Source organism: Cyrtonyx montezumae, unplaced genomic scaffold (genome assembly GCF_038088225.1).
Source record: "Cyrtonyx montezumae isolate F1298 unplaced genomic scaffold, pur_monq_1.0 scaffold_10, whole genome shotgun sequence".
Lineage (NCBI taxonomy): Eukaryota > Metazoa > Chordata > Aves > Galliformes > Odontophoridae > Cyrtonyx > Cyrtonyx montezumae.
In genome coordinates, this window is record NW_027071826.1 from 46727548 (window position 1) to 46748154 (window position 20607).

At 43.3% G+C, this 20607-nt stretch overlaps 1 protein-coding gene and 1 long non-coding RNA gene across 2 annotated transcripts in view; one reads left to right on the forward strand and one right to left on the reverse strand.

The window, feature by feature from the left end:
* Positions 1–531: 531 nt before the first annotated feature.
* LOC136060594 (uncharacterized) lies at positions 532–4772 on the reverse strand. The gene is made up of 3 exons (XR_010623378.1): positions 4563–4772; positions 3754–4160; positions 532–1765 (listed from the first exon to the last, which is right to left on the reverse strand). It is a non-coding gene; the product is annotated as an uncharacterized LOC136060594 (long non-coding RNA).
* The window catches only part of SOX6 (SRY-box transcription factor 6), a 361252-nt gene continuing 345102 nt past the window's right edge, over positions 4458–20607 (forward strand). The window contains exon 1 of the mRNA XM_065755272.1: positions 4458–4523. The gene's annotated coding sequence lies outside the window, so the exon portion shown is untranslated. The remainder of the gene's footprint in view (positions 4524–20607) is intronic.

Consider the following 20607-nt stretch of genomic DNA (forward strand, 5'->3'; position numbering starts at 1 on the left):
GGTGAAGGTGTATCCAGCTTGGCACTCCCACTCCTCTCTTCTCCTCTCATTGCAGCCCTGGGTGACTCTCAGGCTAACACAAACAGCTTTTCTTCCGCAGCCTGCCCTCTGTCACTGTAAGTACAACAGCCTTCTCTTATCAGCATGCAAATTCCAGCCACTCACTACCTTAGCCTGGTGTTTGCACTTTAGATTTACAGAGGAGACCTTTAAAATGAACTTTCCGAGACAGGAAGGGGTTTTCATGTCAAACTTGCTTTTATTTTTCTTTGTAAAAGTTTATGTGGTTTTCCCTTTTTCTCTTCTCTCCCCCACCCCCTCCCCCCTCCCCCCCCTTTATTTTTTATTTTTTTAATTTTTATTTTGGAGCGGGGGTGTAAAGTGGGGGGATTGTGCTGTGACTTTTTCCCTCATGGTCAGGGTGATGCACAGTTTCAAGCGAAATTAAAACCTCCTTGTTCCTGCTTCTGCCAGGACAATACATTGTGTTGGCAGATGACGCTTTAAAGAATTCAGAGGTTGGTTCTGTTCTTTTGTTTTGTTTTGTTTTTCTTTAGCTTTGGGTGTTACAAAGTGCAAACGTTTCTAAAATTTTGCAAAGATCGAGAGGTACTTGTTCTAGGGGAACTCGCATCAGCTGATGGTGTTGCTTAGGAAGAACACTGCAGGGACATGCTTTTATCTTGTCTAACAAAACTTTCTCCCAGTCGGATGAACAGACTTTAACTTCTTCTCCTTTAGCTTTCTCTCAGATGCTGTTGATTATCTTGCAAAACTTTCTCTGAACATCTTTAACAAGCCTATAAAAAGTCTTCATTGTCGGAGAGTGTCAGTAGAGGGAACTCTGAAATATGCCTGTTAATTGTCCGGCATTTACTGGGGAGAGAGGGGAGTTTAGAATGGGGTGAATGACTTTTAAGGTGGAATTTTTTGCCATTTGAATCAAAACTTCAGAGGCTGTTGTGCCAACTCTACAGGAGTTGTAGGCTTGCTCATCTTATTAAAGATGCGGTAAAACTCAACACACAGACGGGTTTGCTCTGCTTGTTGAGCATTGCTTAACTTTTATGCGTTTAATGAAAGAGACGGTGCAAAATGCACTGCCGGCTGTGAGCAGGTAAGTGCCCCGACGTGAACCGACGGGCTGATTCCTTCCCTCTGCGACGACGCAGAGCAGCCCAGCATCTCTCCTCAACATCTGCCTGCGCTGGCTGCTGTGCCTGTCTCTAGCCTTAATGAAGAAAAGCGAGAGAAGAAACGTAAAACGTAGTCCCTAAACGCATAGTAATGCTAAAAGTAAAAGCGTTTGCTTGTTTTCTCTGCACGTGCGTACGGCGGATGTTCGCTTATGCAAACAAAGAGGGAAGTGCAATTATCCCTGTGCAGAGCACATGTATGCGCATTTGCATACAATGCCCACGGAGTCCTCGTTTTCTACCGCGGGGAAGTTGTAACTGTGCGGCATTGTGTGCTGCATCTGTAACTTAATTGATCACACGGGGAAGCAACAAGCTAGAGAGTGTTACTCGCGCTCCGCCTGGGAACGCGGGCGCATCCCTGCGGCGCCCTGCCCCAGCCGATGGCAGCCCCTGCACGGGAATTTCGGGAGCGCAGGGGGATGCTTCTCTGGTTTGGATTTCGGTGGGCGGCTAAATTGTTCCGACGCCTTCCTTATCTCTTGTCCCATTTCCGCCTCGTACTTAAGAAGTTGTGCGAAGGAGGATGCTACCTTCGAGGGCGCGTTTATTATCTTCCTTCTGTTTTCCTTTAAAGAAAAAAAAGAAAAAGAAAAAGCTTCCATTAGCAAATCGATGGCTTAGCGAAATCGGGCGGGATGCTTCGTCTTTGTATTCTGATTGCCTCTGTCTCCTTACAGAACTCAGAGTTCTTGTGCGCCAAAGCTACTGGTCGTGCTTAAAGCCAAGGTGTTTGCATTACTCGTAGCAGGTTTACATGCGTTAGAAGGAAAATGCTGGGAATTCTTACAATGAAAGATGAAAGAGGACGCAGCAGTATCTGGACAGGATGCTATTTCCTGTTGTTAAATCCATCCCGTAGATAACTGCAGCAAGGTGAATAGTTTGAACTAGCTGGACACAAGTGAATACAAACTCGGTATTTCCAAACTAACAATTTATTCTATCTCCGAATTACAGGTTTTTAGTATCTTTTATTAAAATTGGAAGAATGGTGGAAATTAGCTGCTGTGCCCTCAGCCAGCTAATTTATCATAAAGCTTTACTAGATACATTTCAAGTAGTTTCAACGTGCTTGTTGCTTGCCAAATAAGACTTGATTGCTCCTTGTACTGTAGTGAAATTGTCAAAAAATCCCTTATTAGAAGGGTCTGCTGTTCTGGGAGGTTCTGACTTCAGACTCTGCTTTTCCTGGACTGGACCAGAAAGGGATGACAGCACCTCGGATAGCAGGGTGGGGGCTGCGATGGGCACTACTCTAGGGGGGCTTGAAGCCTTGCATCTTGTTAACAAAATGAAATAGGGCCAGATCAGGTGTGCCATCACAGCAATGGCTAATTTTCATCACGTCCTGATGAGGCAGGGCTCATTTGCGGGAGGGCTTCTGCTTCTAACCTAGTCTGCAGATTTCAGCTTGCGAGAGCAGGGAAGTGAAATCAGGCTTTCTCCTCGTCTTTTTGGCCTCTATAAGTTATGAAGCTATTTTAAAATTTAAAAGTTTCTCTGTTACTAACTGTTCCAGGCGCCTTCTGGAAAATGGGGAGAAAGTGCCAAAAATACAGAGATGAATCAACAACTTCTCTCTCTCTCTCTCTCTCTCATTTTGTGGGCTTGAGGTTGCTTTCCACACTCCCATCCTAACAACAGTTTAGCCTATAGGTGTGAATAATATCAAAAGAGGCAGACGTTAGCTTTGCAGAGCTGCTTGCCCACCTGATCTGCGGGCCCCTGACAGTTTGAAAGTCTCTTTTATGTTTACCTTTGGAATGTAAAAATACAGGAGAGAGGCTTTCTTGGCTCTGCAGCACTCTGTGCCTCTGGTTGACTCTCCCTCATCTCCTCAGTTTGCCCCTTTCTTCTCCCGGATTTTCTCCCTGTTGGCACTGTCAGTGAGTTCCTAAATCGTGCTCGAGTCCCTGGTTCCCTGGCTATTGCCTTTCAGGAGGGAGATCTTCATCTATCGCCGCTGCTAGGAGCTCTCGGCATCACCGCGGGAGTCCGTCCGAAGCCAGCTTTCCCCCAGCCCCTACCTGCCCGCCCCGTCAGTCGCGCTCACTCTCGTGCCTTCCTTCGAGCGCTCCTCGGAGCGGTCTGGGGGCTCCGAGCTCTTTCTGCCTCCCCTCCTTCGGGGTTCCGGAGCCCGACTCCCACCGCCCGCGTCATTCCTACTGCAGCTTTCGGTTGCTTTTTACTCCGGCCGGGCGGTGGGATCGGGCTCCTCAGAGCACCATCTATCTCTCAGCTGTCATCGGGCGCTCGCGGAGCGCTTCCCCTCTGCGTCCCCGCTTCCCCGCCGGCCCGGCCCGCATCCCTCAGACCGTGTCCCCCTCGCTCCCCCCCTTCCCCTTCTGCTCTTCTTTTTCAGCCGCCCGGGCGGGAGCCAAGCAGTGCCGCTCGGCGTGTGCCGGGTAGTGGCGCGCGGGCGGGGAGCGCCGGGGTCCCCCTGCGCTCCCCCCGCGCAGCCCGCAGCTCCCCCGGCCCCCGCCTCCCCCTCTTCCGGCCCTCGCCCGCCCACCCCCTGCCCGCCCTCGCCCCCCTCCCGGTAACTTTCTGGTACCTTTCCTCACCACTCCGGGCAATCAGTGGTCATTAGAGGAGAGAGGTTTAAGGTTTCATTTGTCTAATAGCAATGTGAGTGGTGATAGCTTCTCGGGGATGCGGCTGGCAGCCCGGGGTGATTTCACTTTCTGTTTTGTGCTCACTTTCTCCGCAGTTGTTGCTTTCCCCGCTCGCTCGCTCCCAGGCTCCCTCTCCCTCTCAGCCTTTCCTCTCCCTCTCTCTCTCTGTGTTGTCTCATCTTGCCTGTGCTGTCTGGGCGGGGGAGCCCTGCCTCCTTCTGCCTTCCTCAGATCAATGCCCTGGCCACTCACTTTCTGATGTTGCACGACGGGAAATGCTTTGAATACTTACGACATGGCCGCTCACATTGATTGCCAAGATTGACAGCAGTAACCATCGCCTTCACTTGTTTCAGGAGGGAAAAAAAAATAATAATAATGAACCTGATTGTAAGCAAATCTCCAGGCAACCCATCCGCAAACTTCTAACGATCGGGATCCTGCACATCCATGGCCCGGAGAAACACCAGCAGACTCTAGCTCATTTATTTTCTTTTCTTTTACTTAATTTTATTTTACCAAATTACTACCCATTTATTTCCCCCTCTCCCCCTCCCCCCCCTTTCATCCCTTCCCTCTTTTTTATTTTTATTTTTATTCTTATTTTTTATTTTTATTATTATTTTTTAATGAAAATTACCGAAGCGCGTTGCAAAAAAAAAAAAAGGAGGCTCTCCCAGTGCTTTGTGCCACACTGGATTCCGAGGAGGTAACCAGGAAAAAAACCAAGCCCTATTGTGTTGTATACCTGTTGTTTGCTGTGGTGTGTAGTGCTGCGTTGCTTGGTGGCGGCGGTGGTGGTTTAATGGGTTTTCGCTGGATTTATGTCGCTTTGCAGGAGAGAATCCGGTTCCCCCTGCGCTGTCTTTAATGGGTTGTTAGTTGCAATTGAGTGAAGGAGCAGCGTCCGGAGGTAGCTGTGTTGTTTAGCTTTTAACGTTGCTGAATGCACCCCTTCCCCCGCCTCCCCGTGCACGGTTATTTACTTTTATACCACGAGGTTGTTGTTGTTGTTTTTTCTTTAGGAAAAACTAGTTGTAGTCTCGTCCCCGGGCGAGTTTCCGGGGCTGTGCGAATCCCGAGGCTTAGAGATACCGAGGGACCTCAGCACCCCGAAATCACAACACTTTCTCATCCTCCCCGAGTAGAGTTTATTTTAAAATGTAGTGACAGATCAGCGCTGTATTTTAAGATCCCCCACGGCAGGCGAACACATGGTGCCGGGAAGAGATCGTACGCAAGGAACTAACACGAGAGGGAGAAAGAGAGAGAAGAGAGAGAGAGAGAGAGACAGGAAAAATAAAATCCGAAATAAATCTTTGGGAGCGGAGCGCTGCTGTCACCGCCCCGGAGTGTTCGCGTGGGTTCCTCTTCGCGGCTAACCCCGGAGGGCACGGGATGGAGCGAGGCGAGAGGAGTTCAGTGGGGCTTTTAGATTCTCCTTTAAGTTTGAGGTGGGTGAGCGCTTTGAAGTTGGCCACAACCGAGTGCTATCCCCGGAGCGGGGAGCCATACAAAGCTGCGGGAGCTGCGGGCGGCAGTGCCGTCCTCGGCCACGGCGGGGCACTGTCCCGGGGCTCTGCGGCTCCGAGCGCCGCCTTATCTCCGCGAGCAGAGGGCTCGGATAAAGTTATACTGAAAACTTTAACGTTGATATCGCGCCCTAATTTGCGATACACAGGCAGAGGGGAAAAGAGCACTCCATCATCGGAGAGCTCTGTTTGCGCCCGGCAAGGGGGCGATGCGTGCCGCTTTGCGGCAACGCCCGGCTCCGGAGTTCTCGCCGCCGTAGCTCCTTGCCGGAGGTCATGCAAATCGACCTTAAAAGAATGCATAAGCCATAAATTAAAATAAACCCCTAGCCAGAGGCTGATCCATAAGTAGACAATACCTAACCTGGACAAAACGGCTTCCTTTGCGAGCTGAAAAAAAGACTAGTGCCTAAACTAAGTGCGAAGTAAGTTTTCAGGAAGTATTTCACTTGTTATTATTGCTGTTATTATTCTTCCTTTAAAACAAAATAGTGACAGTTGCACGGCGCGGCGCAGCTGCTTACAGGCAGTGCCGTAGGATCCGAGGAAGGCAAGGTGTGTCTGGCGGAGAGCTCGTGCTTTTCCAGGCGTCCGCTACCTTCGAAGCTGTTTGGGTTTTTGACTGGGGATAAGCGGCCTCTTTAACCGTATAAGCAATTGAATGTTTTATCTCGAATAATGCCGAAGAGTTTACGGACAAATCTGCGTCGCCTGAAAATGTCACATGCGCGCACACAAGCTGTGTCTGTATATAATAGTCTCAGGGCTTGTTTTTTTTTCCCGCAGTTTTTGACAATTGTTCCATTCACGATCCTGAAAGGAGTCATCAGTGGGAGCTAATGAGAGTGCCTCCGCGCCTTGCCCTGCTCCGGGGAGGAGCGGGCACCGCGCTGCCGCCGAGCCGCCCGGGGAACGCGTGCACGCGTGTGGCGGCGCCGGGTCGCCCTTGCGGGAGCGCGGCTCTTAGGTGCGGGAGGGGGAACGTATAGGCGCGATGTGATCAGGTACCTACACGCGTGCGTTAATAATTGAGCTGCCAGGGGGCTGCTCCTCTGCCGGGAGAGCTTTCCAGCTCCGGTTCCTGGCTGTGTTCAACAGCGGCGAGCAGTTAACCCGCTTTGCAGCAGGGGCTGTGCGCTTTAGCAGAGCAGGGCCTTGAGGTCAATCAGAGGCACTGATCATATCGATTTGATTGCTGTCGTTGCTTTCGGCGGACCGTTTCACAGCGGTGTTTTTCTTGCGTGTGGGGCTTTCTTAACAAAAAAAAAAAAAAAAGAGGAAGGGAAGGAGTGAAAGTGGCAACGTGAAGAGACAATTAGTGTTGTGTCTGCGTGGCGGGGGGGGGGGGGGGCTGCGGGAAGTCAGCGTGCCGGGGGCCTGGGGACGGTAGATTAGCTCTGTCCTAGGGGTGTTTCCCAAAAACACAGACGGTAAAACTTTCTGTGATAAAGTCATATATCTTCGCCTGCTGTTTGGAGATAAGGTGTGTGTTTATTAAGCTAATTTAAATAGCCTTCGGCGCAGGAGCGGCACTTTGTTCCTACTGTTTTCTTTTACCCTCATTTTAACATTTTTGGTGTTCGCATCTTCAGAGCTGGCCGTGAGGGCAGGAGAACGGTTTTATACAGTCTCCCAACAGGGTTTCGGGTCCAAAAATTAACGAATTTCCCTTTCCATATTCGTGTAATGGAGTAATTTTGAAACCTGTTTTGAGATTTCGACTTGACTTGACTTGTTTTATTGACGTGCTTGTGCCCACTCATTTAATTAAGCCATTATACCGTAAAGCAAATAGTAAGAATGAATGTGAGATATGTGTGCGTAGTCTGCCATTATATACAAATATTTCTGTGGAAAAGAGGCTTTAAAAACTTTTCCAGCGCACCGTGAGTTCTTTGGCAATATCTTATTGCAGGTTTTTGTTTCGAGCCAGGATATTTCGCATGGTTCTGTTCTCACAATGTTATATGTGCACTCTACTTGGAATATAAACAGCGAGCGTACCTAGCAGCTCATTCTAGTAAACCTAAGAAATAATCTATTTATAGTGAGTACATTTAAAAGAAAATAATGAGGTCATTCGGAGTATGCTGCAGTTTGAAGTAGCTCGACACCTGGCAGAAAATACGTACGCGTTTTTTTCAGACTCTGCACTATCCATAACTTTTTCTTATAATACATTCTTGTGTTAAGTGAGAAAGGCTGTTTGTAAAACAATCCCCTGGCCGGTTCCAGTGTTGGGTGAAGCTGATCCTGTAATGGCATTTTGTTTTGAACAGTTGCTGTAGTTGAAGTTCCCTCATAAGGTAAGGTGGCACTGGGTCTGAAAGGAGGTCCAAATGCCACATTTATAATTAGACTGCCAATTCAGCACATTGTATCTATTGCTATACAGGGATATACTGCTGTGTCTGGTCTCTCAATAGACTGTATTCAGAATTAGCCAATTCAACTGCTTCGACTTTGGAGTCAAATTTAGAATAGGCAATGAGAGAAGGAAAGAAGGAAAACAATAATGCTTTCTTTTTTCCTCAGCTAGCTATTAAAAGCCAAAGAATATACGGAAACCGAACCAGGCACTGTACTTGGAACCGGTGCCCCGAGCGCAGCCCGGCCAGCATCGCCTGCGAGCCCAGCCGAAGCGCGCTCCTCCGGGGGGAGGGGAAGGTGAGCCCCGGGCACGGCTCCCAGAGCTCTCCAGGCCGCTGCCCGGGCCGCCAGCACGCTCCCGCGGCGGGAGGTGGGGGGTGGGGGGGCGGAGGGATGCAGCCCTGCCCCGGCCGCGCTGCGAGGCCTGGCCGAGTGCCTGCTGCCGCCGGCTGGGGCGGTGGGAGGGGGGCCCGGCGGCCCCTGCTCCGGGGCGACCCGCGCGGGCCGCCAGTGGCAGCGACCTTCCGGGGGCCGCGGCGGCTGCGGCGGAGGCGTCCACCCGGGGCAGCCTGGCCGAGGGCTCCGGGCGCTGGCGTCTGCCCCACTCTGTCCCCGGCTTCCAGCGCCTGGCCTCTTCTCTCCTGGCACACTTTTTGTTTCGCTCCCTCTGATTTCTCCGGCCTCCTCCCCCAGAACTTGAATTCATTCAGATGAATGAAATGGGAAAGTAAGAGGCCCTTTGCTCTGCAATCTCGCATCCTCTGCTAAATGCATTATTGTCTCTCTTTGCAGTTCCGCTCTGCTGCAGTATTGCTGAGAGTCTTAGCTGGGCTGCCTCAAAGCTCACTTGGTTCCCTTTTCAGCTGTATCATTGGGTCCAAACCAGTGTCACGCATACAACGCGTAGTGCAGAGGGAATCACACAGACGCCTGTCTCCTCTGCACGTTACCGATTCCCTGCTGAACTTATGTAACATTTTGCTTCAGTCTTTCCTTCTTACGTTCACGCCCTGATGAAAGCAAGAAGAGAAACCAAGTGAAGCCTGTCGGTTTCCTTCGTTAGGTCGTCAGCGCCTGACCTGTAGAAAGGAACAACTGATGTCCAAAGTGAGCTGCCTTCGCCTGTCACATTGATTTTGTTGACAACTGCGGACTGCTGGTGCTTGTTCCCCAGCCAGCAGTTTTTAATATGTGACCAACAATTGCTAGTGGTCTCTTTCAGCTGAACTTCTTTGGCATGGCGGGGAAAAATACCTTTGGATGTGTTCTTTGATTGTATTTTTTAGTTGAAAGTATCAGTGTACGTCTGCTGTTCTTAGAGGCCTCGAGGTATCTCATGGTAATAAAGGGCAGAGCTTTGCACGATGATAGCAAAACCAAATATTTTGTTCTCAGTGGGCAGCAGAAAGTTTCTTTAGTCATGACCTTATATCTGCTAAACACTATAATCACCTTGGGAGATATCACTTCAGGAAGCATATCCATTAATCTTTTACACTTGGTCTGATTTCACCCTTAAAAGTGCGTGGATCACACTTAAAAGGCTTCTGTCACTTTATTTATTTATTTTGTGGAACAAAAATCACTGGAGGAGCATGATGCACTTTTCTTTACACCCCGTACAGTGGGGCGATGTATATTTCTCTTTCCATAGTGTGACTTGAAAGATCAGTGGGCTTGTTTGGCAGAGGTTGTGTGTAATGACTAATGTTTTTAAAGTTATGTAAATAGGGGTGTTTGTATATATAAGCTATGTCAGCTGAAGTGATACAAGGACATATTTTTAAAACATTTCAGTTAATATAGTAAATCAAGGAGACAGGGCTTTGAAACATTTCTACATGGTGTCAGAACCTGCGAGAGTGGTACTGCTGTATGATGTGTTCGGTAGCTCACATACGGCGTATTCATCAAGTAGCAGTGAAACACACAGGTGCATGTTCCAAGTTTTTGACTTAGTAAGCTGATTCCTATTTGCTGTCTTCTTTTTTTTTTTTTTCCCTCAGTGTCTTTTTGTGTATTTTTTTTTAATTATTATATGCTACATTCTATTTTTTTCCCCTTAGGTAGAAGAACAGGAATAGAAACTTTAGGAGACTTGTTTCCAAAACATAGAAACTGGATTTCCTTTTATTTTAAATGAGCTCTTTGGAAATTTTTAGGTACCCAGTTGTGTGACTGTATTTCTTGATATATTATTGCAGACCATGATACCATATTGTAAAAACAGCAATTGTAAAAAAAAAGTTGAGATAAATCTTGTCATTAGTAAGGTGGTGTACCAAGCTGGACTGACGTCTATGTGAAACACACACAGATTTATTGAAATGTAGATCTGTGCAGAAGGGAGTGATCTGAAAGATATAAAGAAGCTGTAAAGAAGCTGATTTCTGCTGTGATAAGGCTGGATGATTACACATTCCCAAAGCCTTTCAGCACAGAAGTAGGTATTCTTTTAAAACATTATTCTGTGGCAACAAACAAATATTTATGACATCATTGTGAGAGATTTCCTGCCAATTTTGAGTTCACTGTCTTTCAGAAAGTCTAGAGTTCTTTGGCACTGGTGAAACTGCTGCACATACCCATCGTATATTCAAGTATTCAGTGAAGTTTTAAATAATTCTCTTTCAATTAGTACAACAGGAACCCGAAAAAATGGATTTTCTCTTAAAGAAACAAGAATCTGTACATAGACTTTTCTTTCCTCCTCTTGTATATTTTAAAATCCTCGTATCAGTTTTATGTTTACTGTTTTGTCTCCTTAAATTAAGAAGAAAGAAAACAGTAGCAAGGGTTTGAAAATCATTGCTTGGAAATGATTTTAATCAAATATTTCTTGAGCTTTGTGAATTGGCAAGAGTAATATAAAATTAGATGTATTGGTAAACCAGGCCAATCAGAGTCATTCATTTATAGTGGAGAATAAATATCTATCAATTGATGCTTTTTTGAAGTCAGGCAAAACATTCCATCAAGTTAATGTGTTTAAGGGTATCACATCAGGCACAGGCAGGTACTAGAAGTGATGAAAAACAGATAACCTGCAACAAAATGATTTACAGATGGGTCATTATCTTCTATAGAGAGGTTACAGAGATCATATTCTTTATAAAAAGGATGGTAATTCTATAGAGCTAGGAGAATTCTCTAAATAGATTGGAATATTTAATGTTTTCTATATGGGCAGAATTTGTCAGCGTCAAAGATTCTTAGCTTTCTTATTAGGCGACGTTGATAGAAGATACAGAATGTACTGCTTTTGTATTTTAAATATTCTTTCTGTTCATTTTAGTTGTTTGATAAACAAAGCTTGGGATACATTTTGCTTCTTTCTGTGTAAACTTCATAGTGCATACCTTTAAAATATGCACAAAAATGTTAGGTACAAATTAAATAATAATAATAATAAATCTGCCACAAACGATGGCAAGTTTAATGTTGAGGATTTTTTAAAAAAATTCAGCATCTTTTCCATACACTGAGTGCCCAAGTTACATCTTTTCTATCGGTGTTAAGGTAGGATGTCACTTAATTTTTTTCATCTTTCTTCTTGAGCTAGACAGAAAGGTGTAGTCAGTTGTTTCTCCAGTCTGTAGTAGTCTGATACAAGGCAACAGGAAAATCTAAAACCTCAGAGGTGAAGTATTGATTTGATTCCTAACTGCAAATCCTTCATATCATTGCTCAAAATATCTAACTTTACACCAGTATTATCCATTCTTTTTATAGTGACACCGTGCTTAGTAAAAAACTTCTAAGCACTGAGGTCAGGTGTTGAGATTGGATTCTAGTTTATTTTTTATGAATCAGATAAAGATTTCTGTGCATGAGACCGTATGTGAAGATGAGAGAACAAGAACATTTCCATATCAAAGGCAATATATCTGAGGCTGCATAGTAATTAAAATGCAGTGGTTTGGACTGTGTGCACTAGCACTTATGCAGAGCGTTGTTGGGACCTTGTGCAGCATGCAGGCGGTTGTCTCTTGCATACTTCTAGAAATATACTTATAATTTTGTACAAACATTTATGCCAGTCCACACTTTTCTGTGGATAATTTGTATTTCATCCAAACCATTCAAAGTAGAAGTTATTTTTTGAGCAACCCCCTCATTATGGCTTTTGTGCGTCAACTATTTTTATTCTGGTTGTTTGTATTTCCTCTTACCAGAATGATGGCTTGTTTATAGTAGGGCTTTTTCTTTTTCTTTTTTTTTTCTTTTTTTTTCTGTGTGTGTGTTTCTCTGAGACCCCTTCCATGCACCACTGGAATTTTACTACTCACTTGAAATATCTTTTATTGGAAACAAAAAATGATAATATTTTTGAGATTTACTGAAGATAGCTTGATTTCTTACTTACCGTACTTTACAGCAAATTAAAAGCATGTGCAGGAAATAATATTTTTAATGATAAGATGTATTTACTAATCCCAACTAACTGTGACACAACATAAGGAGCACTAATACATTACTCCAAAGACCTACTCATGAGGAGGTCAAAGCACATTGCAGGGTGCTCCCTATCTGGATGTTCTGTTCTGGAATAAAAGAGACCTTAATTCCAGAGCAGATTGCCGTGGTGAAGAGCTGCTCTGGAAGGGCTGCTATTGAATTGTTTACTTCATAAACTGTATTGGTCAGTGTCCCAGTGCGGAGGAGGCAGTGACTGCTGCAAATTTCCTTATTACTCATAGAAACTTGTTCTACAGAGGCTATCTGTTAGATGCTCCAGAACTATTGAGGTGAAGCTTTTGGGAAGTCTTCATGTTTAAACAGATGTTTGTACTGTGAAAGTTTTGCATTAAGGTAATCTTGCAATCTCACTTAATTTTGCTTACTTGTAGGTTACAATTGGTGTACGAATATGTGAGTACTTTGAGCTGTAATATCACACTTTTGGAGGATGTTTATGCATGCTTTTTGAATCTGTATTATTGTTGTGAATGGGCTTGTTAAACTGAAATCCTGACCAGTTGTGGTTAGTAAAAACCCATGGTATTTTTGCACAAGTAGGGGGGTTAACCTCAATGTCATGGCCTAGTTCCAGCTAAGATAGGACATAGTTGCCCATCTACATTCTTCATTCAATTTTAACTGGCTCAGTTAATCCTTACTTCCTCTCCTAAATACAGTAGAGTAGCATGCTAAGGATAGTTGCTACATTTTGCCTCAGAAGTACCAAATCCAACTACTGAAAGTAGCGGGTGGAACTAGATAATGGATCATGTTCTGGTAGCTTTATAGATAAGAAGAACTTAATATGCCTGTCTGGCAAATTATTATTAGAGTGAATGTTTTGAAGGATTTAATATATTACATCAATATGCTACATGCTATATTAATATACAACACATTTGAATGTTGATCTGAGTAAGAGAAATATTTTGGTCACGTGGAGATGTTTTTAACTGTCATAACCAAGCGTAGCTCCATTTTTCTGAAGTTGAAGAGTTCCATTTTAGTCCAAGCCACAGTTGTGTTCCCTAGGATGTGGTCCAATTTCTTTAGAATTCAATGGAAAACCCTTCTGTGTCTATGCTGGCAGGCAGGAGATGCATCTGAAGGCCTCATTTGCATACAATTCAGTGTGGAAAATAACTTGCTTTGGTTTCAGTTAGGGTGCAGTCAGGTTCATCTACAGAGGTTCATAGGTTCATAAGGTTGGAAAGGACCTACAAGATCATCTAGTCCAACCATCCTCCTATCACCATCCCTACCCAACTACTAAATCAAATCCTTTAGCACCTCATCTAAACGCTTCTTGATCAGCGCTAGGGATGGTGCCTCAACCACCTCCCTAGGCAGGCCATTCCAGTGCCTGACCACTCAAAAGAAAGAGAAAAATGTTTCCTCAGGTCTAATCTAAATCTTCCCCGGCGCAACTTGTGGCCATTCCCTCTCGTCCTGTCATTATTTATCAGGGAGAAGAGGCCCACCCCCTAATAATAATAACATGATGTTGCTTATGGCTTTAGGATGATACTGACAGGAGTTCATGTCATGTCAACTATGTGCTAGATCACATGTTTCTCCGTACAGACTTTTCTAGAAGGTTTTCAGCTGTAGTATATGCTGAATGTGAGCCTTCTGACTGTCGACTTTCTGTAAATGTGGAGGCTGCGGTTATGCATTTTCTTCCTTTCAGATACCTCTGACCTGCTGAACTGTATCTTCTTGCAGATCCTTTCTTTCTTTCTTTCTTTTTTCTTTTTCCCTGCTGCTGAGGGGCTCATGTAGGTCACTGCAAAAGAACATACTTTGTTCAGCCTTTACTGCAAGTATATGGTAGGTGTACACAAGCAGGTATGTTTCAATATATATATTTAGGTATCTGCATTTATTTTTGTAGCTTACCCAAAAGATCAACAGTGAATTCTTAGGAAAACTCTGTCATACTTTCTGATCACATTCTATAGGTGTTAGTGGCCATTATACGGCCTGTTCATTCCTTATTGAAATTATGGTACCTGTGGTATTTGTTTTTGAAAGTAACAATGGTGTCTCTTCATTTATTTCAAAACAGGTTAGATGTGATCAGTTTTTCATCTTGATTTTGTGGGCTAAATGGTGTTGGGATGGGATGAGGGCTACGCAGACTGTGAGGAGTAAGTTTAGAGAACTGTGACAAGGTGGGAAAACATAGAACTGAGGTCAGGAAAGCAAGGCATTGCTACCAGATGTTCTGGAAAAAGGAGTAAGGTAAAACCTTTTCCTTTCTGCTTATTGATAGGACAACCGATCTTCTGTACTCTTAGTGATGTTACTTACATATTTTTACTACTCTGATTGCACACCAAGTTCCATATCTGAATGCATGCTTGCTTGAGAGGAAAGGAACATTCCCATGCTGTAGCATCTATGATGATCTAGCATGCCTAGATTTGAGGTTCTGAGTGGGAAGTCAATTTGCCACCCGGAGGTGGAAGGGTGTGCTGATACTTGTTATTCTGGCATCTGGCTACTTCGATTTGGAGGGCAGATGCCCTTCTGTTCAGAGCTATATTGTTACTGCAGGTAAACAAATCACAGACTCCTTTCATTCTTCAAGAAGTGCTTTTGCAGTTCAGATATAGATTAGTTTATGCTTCATAATGTCCTTGTGCTTCTTCATCATATGCACAGTGCTCCTGAGGGACAGCATGTTTCAAGCAGTCCCCATTAGGCACAGCAGTCCCACTTCATCCCTTGCTGCCTCTGTATGCAAGCTTATAGAGGCACGACAGAGCCAGACCAGTGTGTCCAGCACCCACAATGCTCAATCTAGACTTCGGGGAGCCGTGTGTACTGAGTATTCAAGCAGTTAAGTGGGCCGTTCTTCCCAGCTTTGCAGATCTTCCCTTGGCCTTTGGTGGAAGTCTGGAAAAGTCTTGTTTTCTTTCCTTATTTGTGTAGAAAACCTTCCCTCATGTTTCCACTCCTTTCTCCTTACTCAGTGAAAACTCTTCATGTTATTCTCATCTTCACCATTGCCTCTAAACAATAATGATTCAATCTGCAAAGTTTAAGAGCATAACAAGAACTCTAATTAGTGATTTTAGTGGAGATACATTGCTGTGTATTCTAGTGCAGATGCAGTGCCAGAGACTGTGTGGACTGAGTGGGTGTGTCCACTGACAGTTGATTTTGAAACACCACTGTATGACATACCGTGATTGGAGTGGGTTCAAATTACTGTCTCAAGGTCAAGATGATTCCCTAAAAGTGAAAGACTTCTATTCTGCTGGGCATTATATGGAGTATTTTCAGGAAAAGAGAAAAAATAGATAGGACGGAGAAGGTAGATGAGATAATCAGAGTACTGAGAATCTGGATTAATTACCGAGTTTCTAATTTATGAAGTCCTCACTTGGACAGGATAAATTCCAATTTCATTTACATAGAATCTTTTCAGTTGGAAGAGACCCTTAAGGTATACCAACTAGTTCAACTCCTCTGCGGCGAACAGGGATACTTACAGCTAGATCAGGATGCTTGGAGCCCTGCCCACCAGCCTGGCCTTCAGTGTCTCCAAGGTTGGGGCTTCCACTGCCTCTCTAGGCAAACTGTTCCAGTGCCTCCCTACCATTATTGTACCCAATCTAAATCTCCCCTTTCTTAATTTGAAACTGCTTCCCCTTGTCCCGTCAGAACAGACCCTGCTGAATAGTCTGTCCCTTTCCTCCTTTATAGGCTCCCTTTAGATACTGAAAGGGCACTCTGAAGTCTCCCCAGAGCCTTCTCTTCTCCATGCCGAACAGCCCCAGCTCTCTCCTCCTGTCCTCGTAGGGGAGGTGTTCCATTCTTTGGATCGTTGTTGTGCCCCCCTTCTGGACACACTCCAAGAGGTCCACATCTCTCCTGTACTGAGGACTCACCTGGATACAGTGTTCCAGGTGATGTCTCACCAGCACAGCGGAAACTGTACTGATTATACTGAGTATTCTGCATAACATGACCAAAAGGAACAGGAGGAAATTGTTATGCTGCATTATATGTAAGGATAATCTCTTACAGAAGTGCAAACTTCAAGGTATAAGCTGTTTCTGATCTTACTTCTGATGGATTTTTTTTCTTTCTTTTTTCTTTTTCTTTTGTTTAAATAAAAATGGCACAGAAATGACTAGGATAACAAATCAAACAGTAAGAGAAGAATCCAGCCCCAAATTGTGTTTGATTACTGCATTCCTCTTCTGGAAGACTTTGTATTTCATTAATTCAGCATGGGATGTATAGATAAAGAAGGTGAATGCTTGTTTCCTCTCAGACCGTGTATGTGTGGCTCCCACATGATACTTCCTGTCTTTGTCATATCGGCTCTTTAGTATCAGTAGCAACTGGATGCAAATCAGCATGGCATCTGCTAGTTTATTTTCAGCTGACCGGACTAAACAGCAGATATGGAATTTATCACCAGGAGGCTCTGACCTCATCACAGACAAGTGGCATTCCCACAAGTAGGTAATGAAGCACTCCTATTGAGTGTAGCCGAAGTCCAAGTCCTCAGCTGAGTTATTACTTACTCAATTTAAATAGCTCTCCCTAACTTTAAAGTTGCTCCTTGATTTTTTTTTTTTTTAAATCAACTCACTGTTGTAGCTGGAACAGCAGCTGTTGCTGATCTCTGCTGATGTCACACTGTGCTGAATTGGGCCTTCTTGAATACGTGTGGGAGAAAAAGATGGGATGAAGAAATAAAGGGAGAGGAGGAGGAGGGGAAAGGATGTTAAAAGACAAAGAAGGGAGAGAAGAAAGAATGTGTTAACTGCTTAGTAACTGCAGTGCTCTTATTGCTATTGAGTGCTGCTGAGCATGCATAGTGAATTTCTACAATCAGATAGCAGTTGGTGATAGATTAATACATTAAAATTATTACAACTTCTCAGTATAGATGGTGTAAAGCTGTCTTTCTAAGAAGATAGCATGCAGTGGTCAAAGAAGTCCTCTTCAGTGCTTAGTATACTTAAGACTAAGCTCTTATTCCTTTTTTATTGCTCATGAAGTTGTTCACAACAAATACTGTGAGACACAGGTTGTCTGCCTTTGCTATATGGGAAAAGGTATGCTTCTGGATAGTGTTCAGGCTGATCAGTTTGGTCACTTTTGTATGTTTTAATCAGTTTTGGATGTATACATGACTATCATACTGTTTGTACAAACAGCCTGTGGATAATTAGCATGAACCTTGAACACTTCTGTGTTTTACTGATCCTTCTAATAACAGCTTGATAGCAAATATTGTTGAAAGACTTTCTGGATTCTAAATAATCAGTTTACATTAGTAATCCTAATACATTTATGCACTGATTTGTGATTTGTGTGTTGAATGTGAAACTCAATGGCATATTATGTCTTTAGAGTAGGTCTGAGTGGAAGAGTGGTAGCTTTTTGATCTTGTTAGTGATGAAGGCTTGACAGTAGCTAAAAGCAAAGCAGAAATGAAATAGATGCTTTGGAACCTGAAGTGGTCAGATTCTGAGGACACAAAAGGAGGGAGGGAATTAAAGGAAACAAGGGAAGAAAGAGGATAGAGTGAGAAACTGAAACACAAAACCTAGGACATTTGTGGGCTGATCAGCATTAGGGAATGTAGCCTTTCAAGAGTTATTTAGTGACTTTATTTTTCATTTTCACGTATATTCTTCCACTTTCCAAGAAACTGAGAAGATAGCAACATCTCAGTTTCTGTCACACGGTTTTCCTGTGTTCTTAACTTTCTGGCAGGTTCTGCAGCTCTTATATCTACAATACTTTCAGCGAGAGGATTTTTATGGACTGTTGTTTGTTCTATGGTCCAGAAGAACTAGATCATAGGCCGCAGTCTTCCAGTTGTGCATGTTTGACTGAGCTGAACTCTCAGCACCATGTTTAAATAACAGATCTAGGCTGGCCAGACAGTTGTGTTGGAGAGGTAACAAATGGGAAAACAGGCTATAAATAAAAGAAATAGAAAACTTCATCATGAGAAGCATTAAGCAACTGCAGCTCCTGGGGAAAAACCCATAGGTCCTCCATGTCTCTCCTAGGACTATCTGCATTCGGTGGGATCATCTGTTGATACGGCTTGGCTGTGTTCATGAGCATGTAAAAATATGCCATAGTGGATGGGATGTATTTTTTCTTTTCTTGGTGAATGCTGTAGACAAGAGCTTCCCATAATAATCTTCAGCCTAGCTGGAACAGCTAGACCATGTCAATTGACTGGTGACTTTAGTGTCACTGTTAACAGGCGGGGCATGTTTGCCAATTCATTTTTATGCTACAGTGTAACGTAGTTGTCCAAAAGAGAAACTCAGGCACTACATGAGACAGTCTCACTCAGCTTTTCAAATCTTGTTTCAGACATGAAGGTGCAAGTGGTTCTTTTTCTGTGTGCAAATTCTCATGATGAGTATGTCAATATATCTGAAAATTCAGATTATAGTAAAATGCCTGTACTTATATTTAAAAATGTTTGGTAAATCTTTTCTTTCCTTCCTTTTCTTTTGTGAGCAAGGCCTTGAAATAAACAAACAAAAATGTAACCGTTGATGAAAGGCTGTTTTAACATCAGTCATTACTTGCTTGATGTGAGAAATTTATTTATTTGCAATTTGCTCTTCTGCTTGTCTGAAAGCATGCTAGGTGTCAAAGACAGTTTTTGTAGGTCATGCTTGGGCCTTAGTGATGCAATTCCAGAGCTATGGTAAAGGCAATTTCTGGGAAAAAGGCTCTCTTCTGCCAGAAGTCATTGACAGCCACGAGCTGCCAGTTCTCTAGTGCTGAAGCCATAACAAAAAGCATCAGATGTGTGAAGAGTGGTTTGTCTCTCATTTCAATTTTTGTGTTAAAATGAATACCGATGATGAGTTGGGTAGTCAGCATTTATTCCCATTAGTTCAGGCAATGATTGCTATTAAATTTGGCAACACATATTCAGTTTGTGGAGCTTTTTTTTTTTTTTTTCTCAGCCAGACAAAACAATGGTCTTTGCTCCTCTTTTTAGGCCTAAGGAACAATAATCAAAAGGTTTTGTTGTTTTTTGACATCCTCCATCCCCAAACAAAAACAACAATAACAAAATGCTGCAGTGGACCACAGGTTTGGCTGGTGATACTTCATTCTAAAGCTTGTGGTTGTGGGAGAAGAGTAATTGGAGTTCATAATCTCTAAATGGTTCAAAACTTTGGAACAAAGTTTAGTTATTGACTAAGGCAGGTAGGATATTGGTCTGCTTGAGCTCATTCAGGTCCAGCTGATAAAACTCAGGGTTTAAGCCCAGAAGATACCAAGTGCTCTGCTCCTACTTCAACATGCTGTATAAACACATGCTGAGCTTTAAGGCCTGTGAATAATCTCAATGGGAATGAGACTATATATGTGCTTAAAATTCAGCATAAAGTTAAGTACTTTTCTGGATTGATGCCAACATGGTTAGCACTTTGGAGGACTGAATCCTTACTCACTAGTGGTGGTTTATGTATTTTTTTGGCTTATGAATTTCCTCACTGACCTGTTCCTTTGTTTAATGGCCTTCAACATGGTCAGGATTAAAAACTTCTGGGGCTTGTTTTGTCTAGAAGGCTATGGATAATCTCTAGAGGGAACGGCTCATTTTACATAATTACTGATGCTAAATAAACATGTTCTTTGTAATCAACTTATGTATAATATGAAATTGCTAAGATTTTTGATCAAGAGATCACTGTTTGACCCAGATTTTATTTCTTCCCTTCTTTAGAACTGTGTTGTTTATCTGCAGAGATTAATAATGCCTTTCTACAATTAGTAACTCAAATTCTGAAGATAAGTTATATTTTGTTTTAAAGACTTCTTCTGTTTCCAAGTTCTCATTGCTTCCTATCAGGTTTTTTTCTTCTCATTTTGAAGAAGTGCTCTTCAGGTGATAAATTGCAGTGATCTTTATCTGAACTAAAATCTCTGGGCAGTTCCTTCATGTATTTATCTCTTCTCAAAAATTTTTGATCAAGCAAGGCCTTGGTTCAGGTTGTTTCCTTCCTCCTCTCACCTGTTCTATTACAAAGCATGATCTTGGCCCTACCTTAACATTGCCATGATTAGGGAAACTAGAAAATATTTTTCTGTTATTTTATGATTATTCCCAATTATGTTTTTAAATTTTCACCTACATATTTGGTAATAATTTTCTCTAAATTAATGAGCAAGCATTGTAAGGGATTAATAGAACAAACAGAATTAGGAAAACAAAACAAACAAACAAACTCAGGAAAAACCCAGATGTCTCAGGCAAGGGTAATGGATGCAGGGATTTTTTTTTTTTTTTTCATAGTAGAAACAAACTTTGTCCTTTTCAGACCACTGCGAAAGAGCATTCCATTATCTCTGAAAAAGCTTTTTCTTGCCCCTATTGAGATGGAATGGGGGTATGGGTAAGTGCTAGCTTAAATC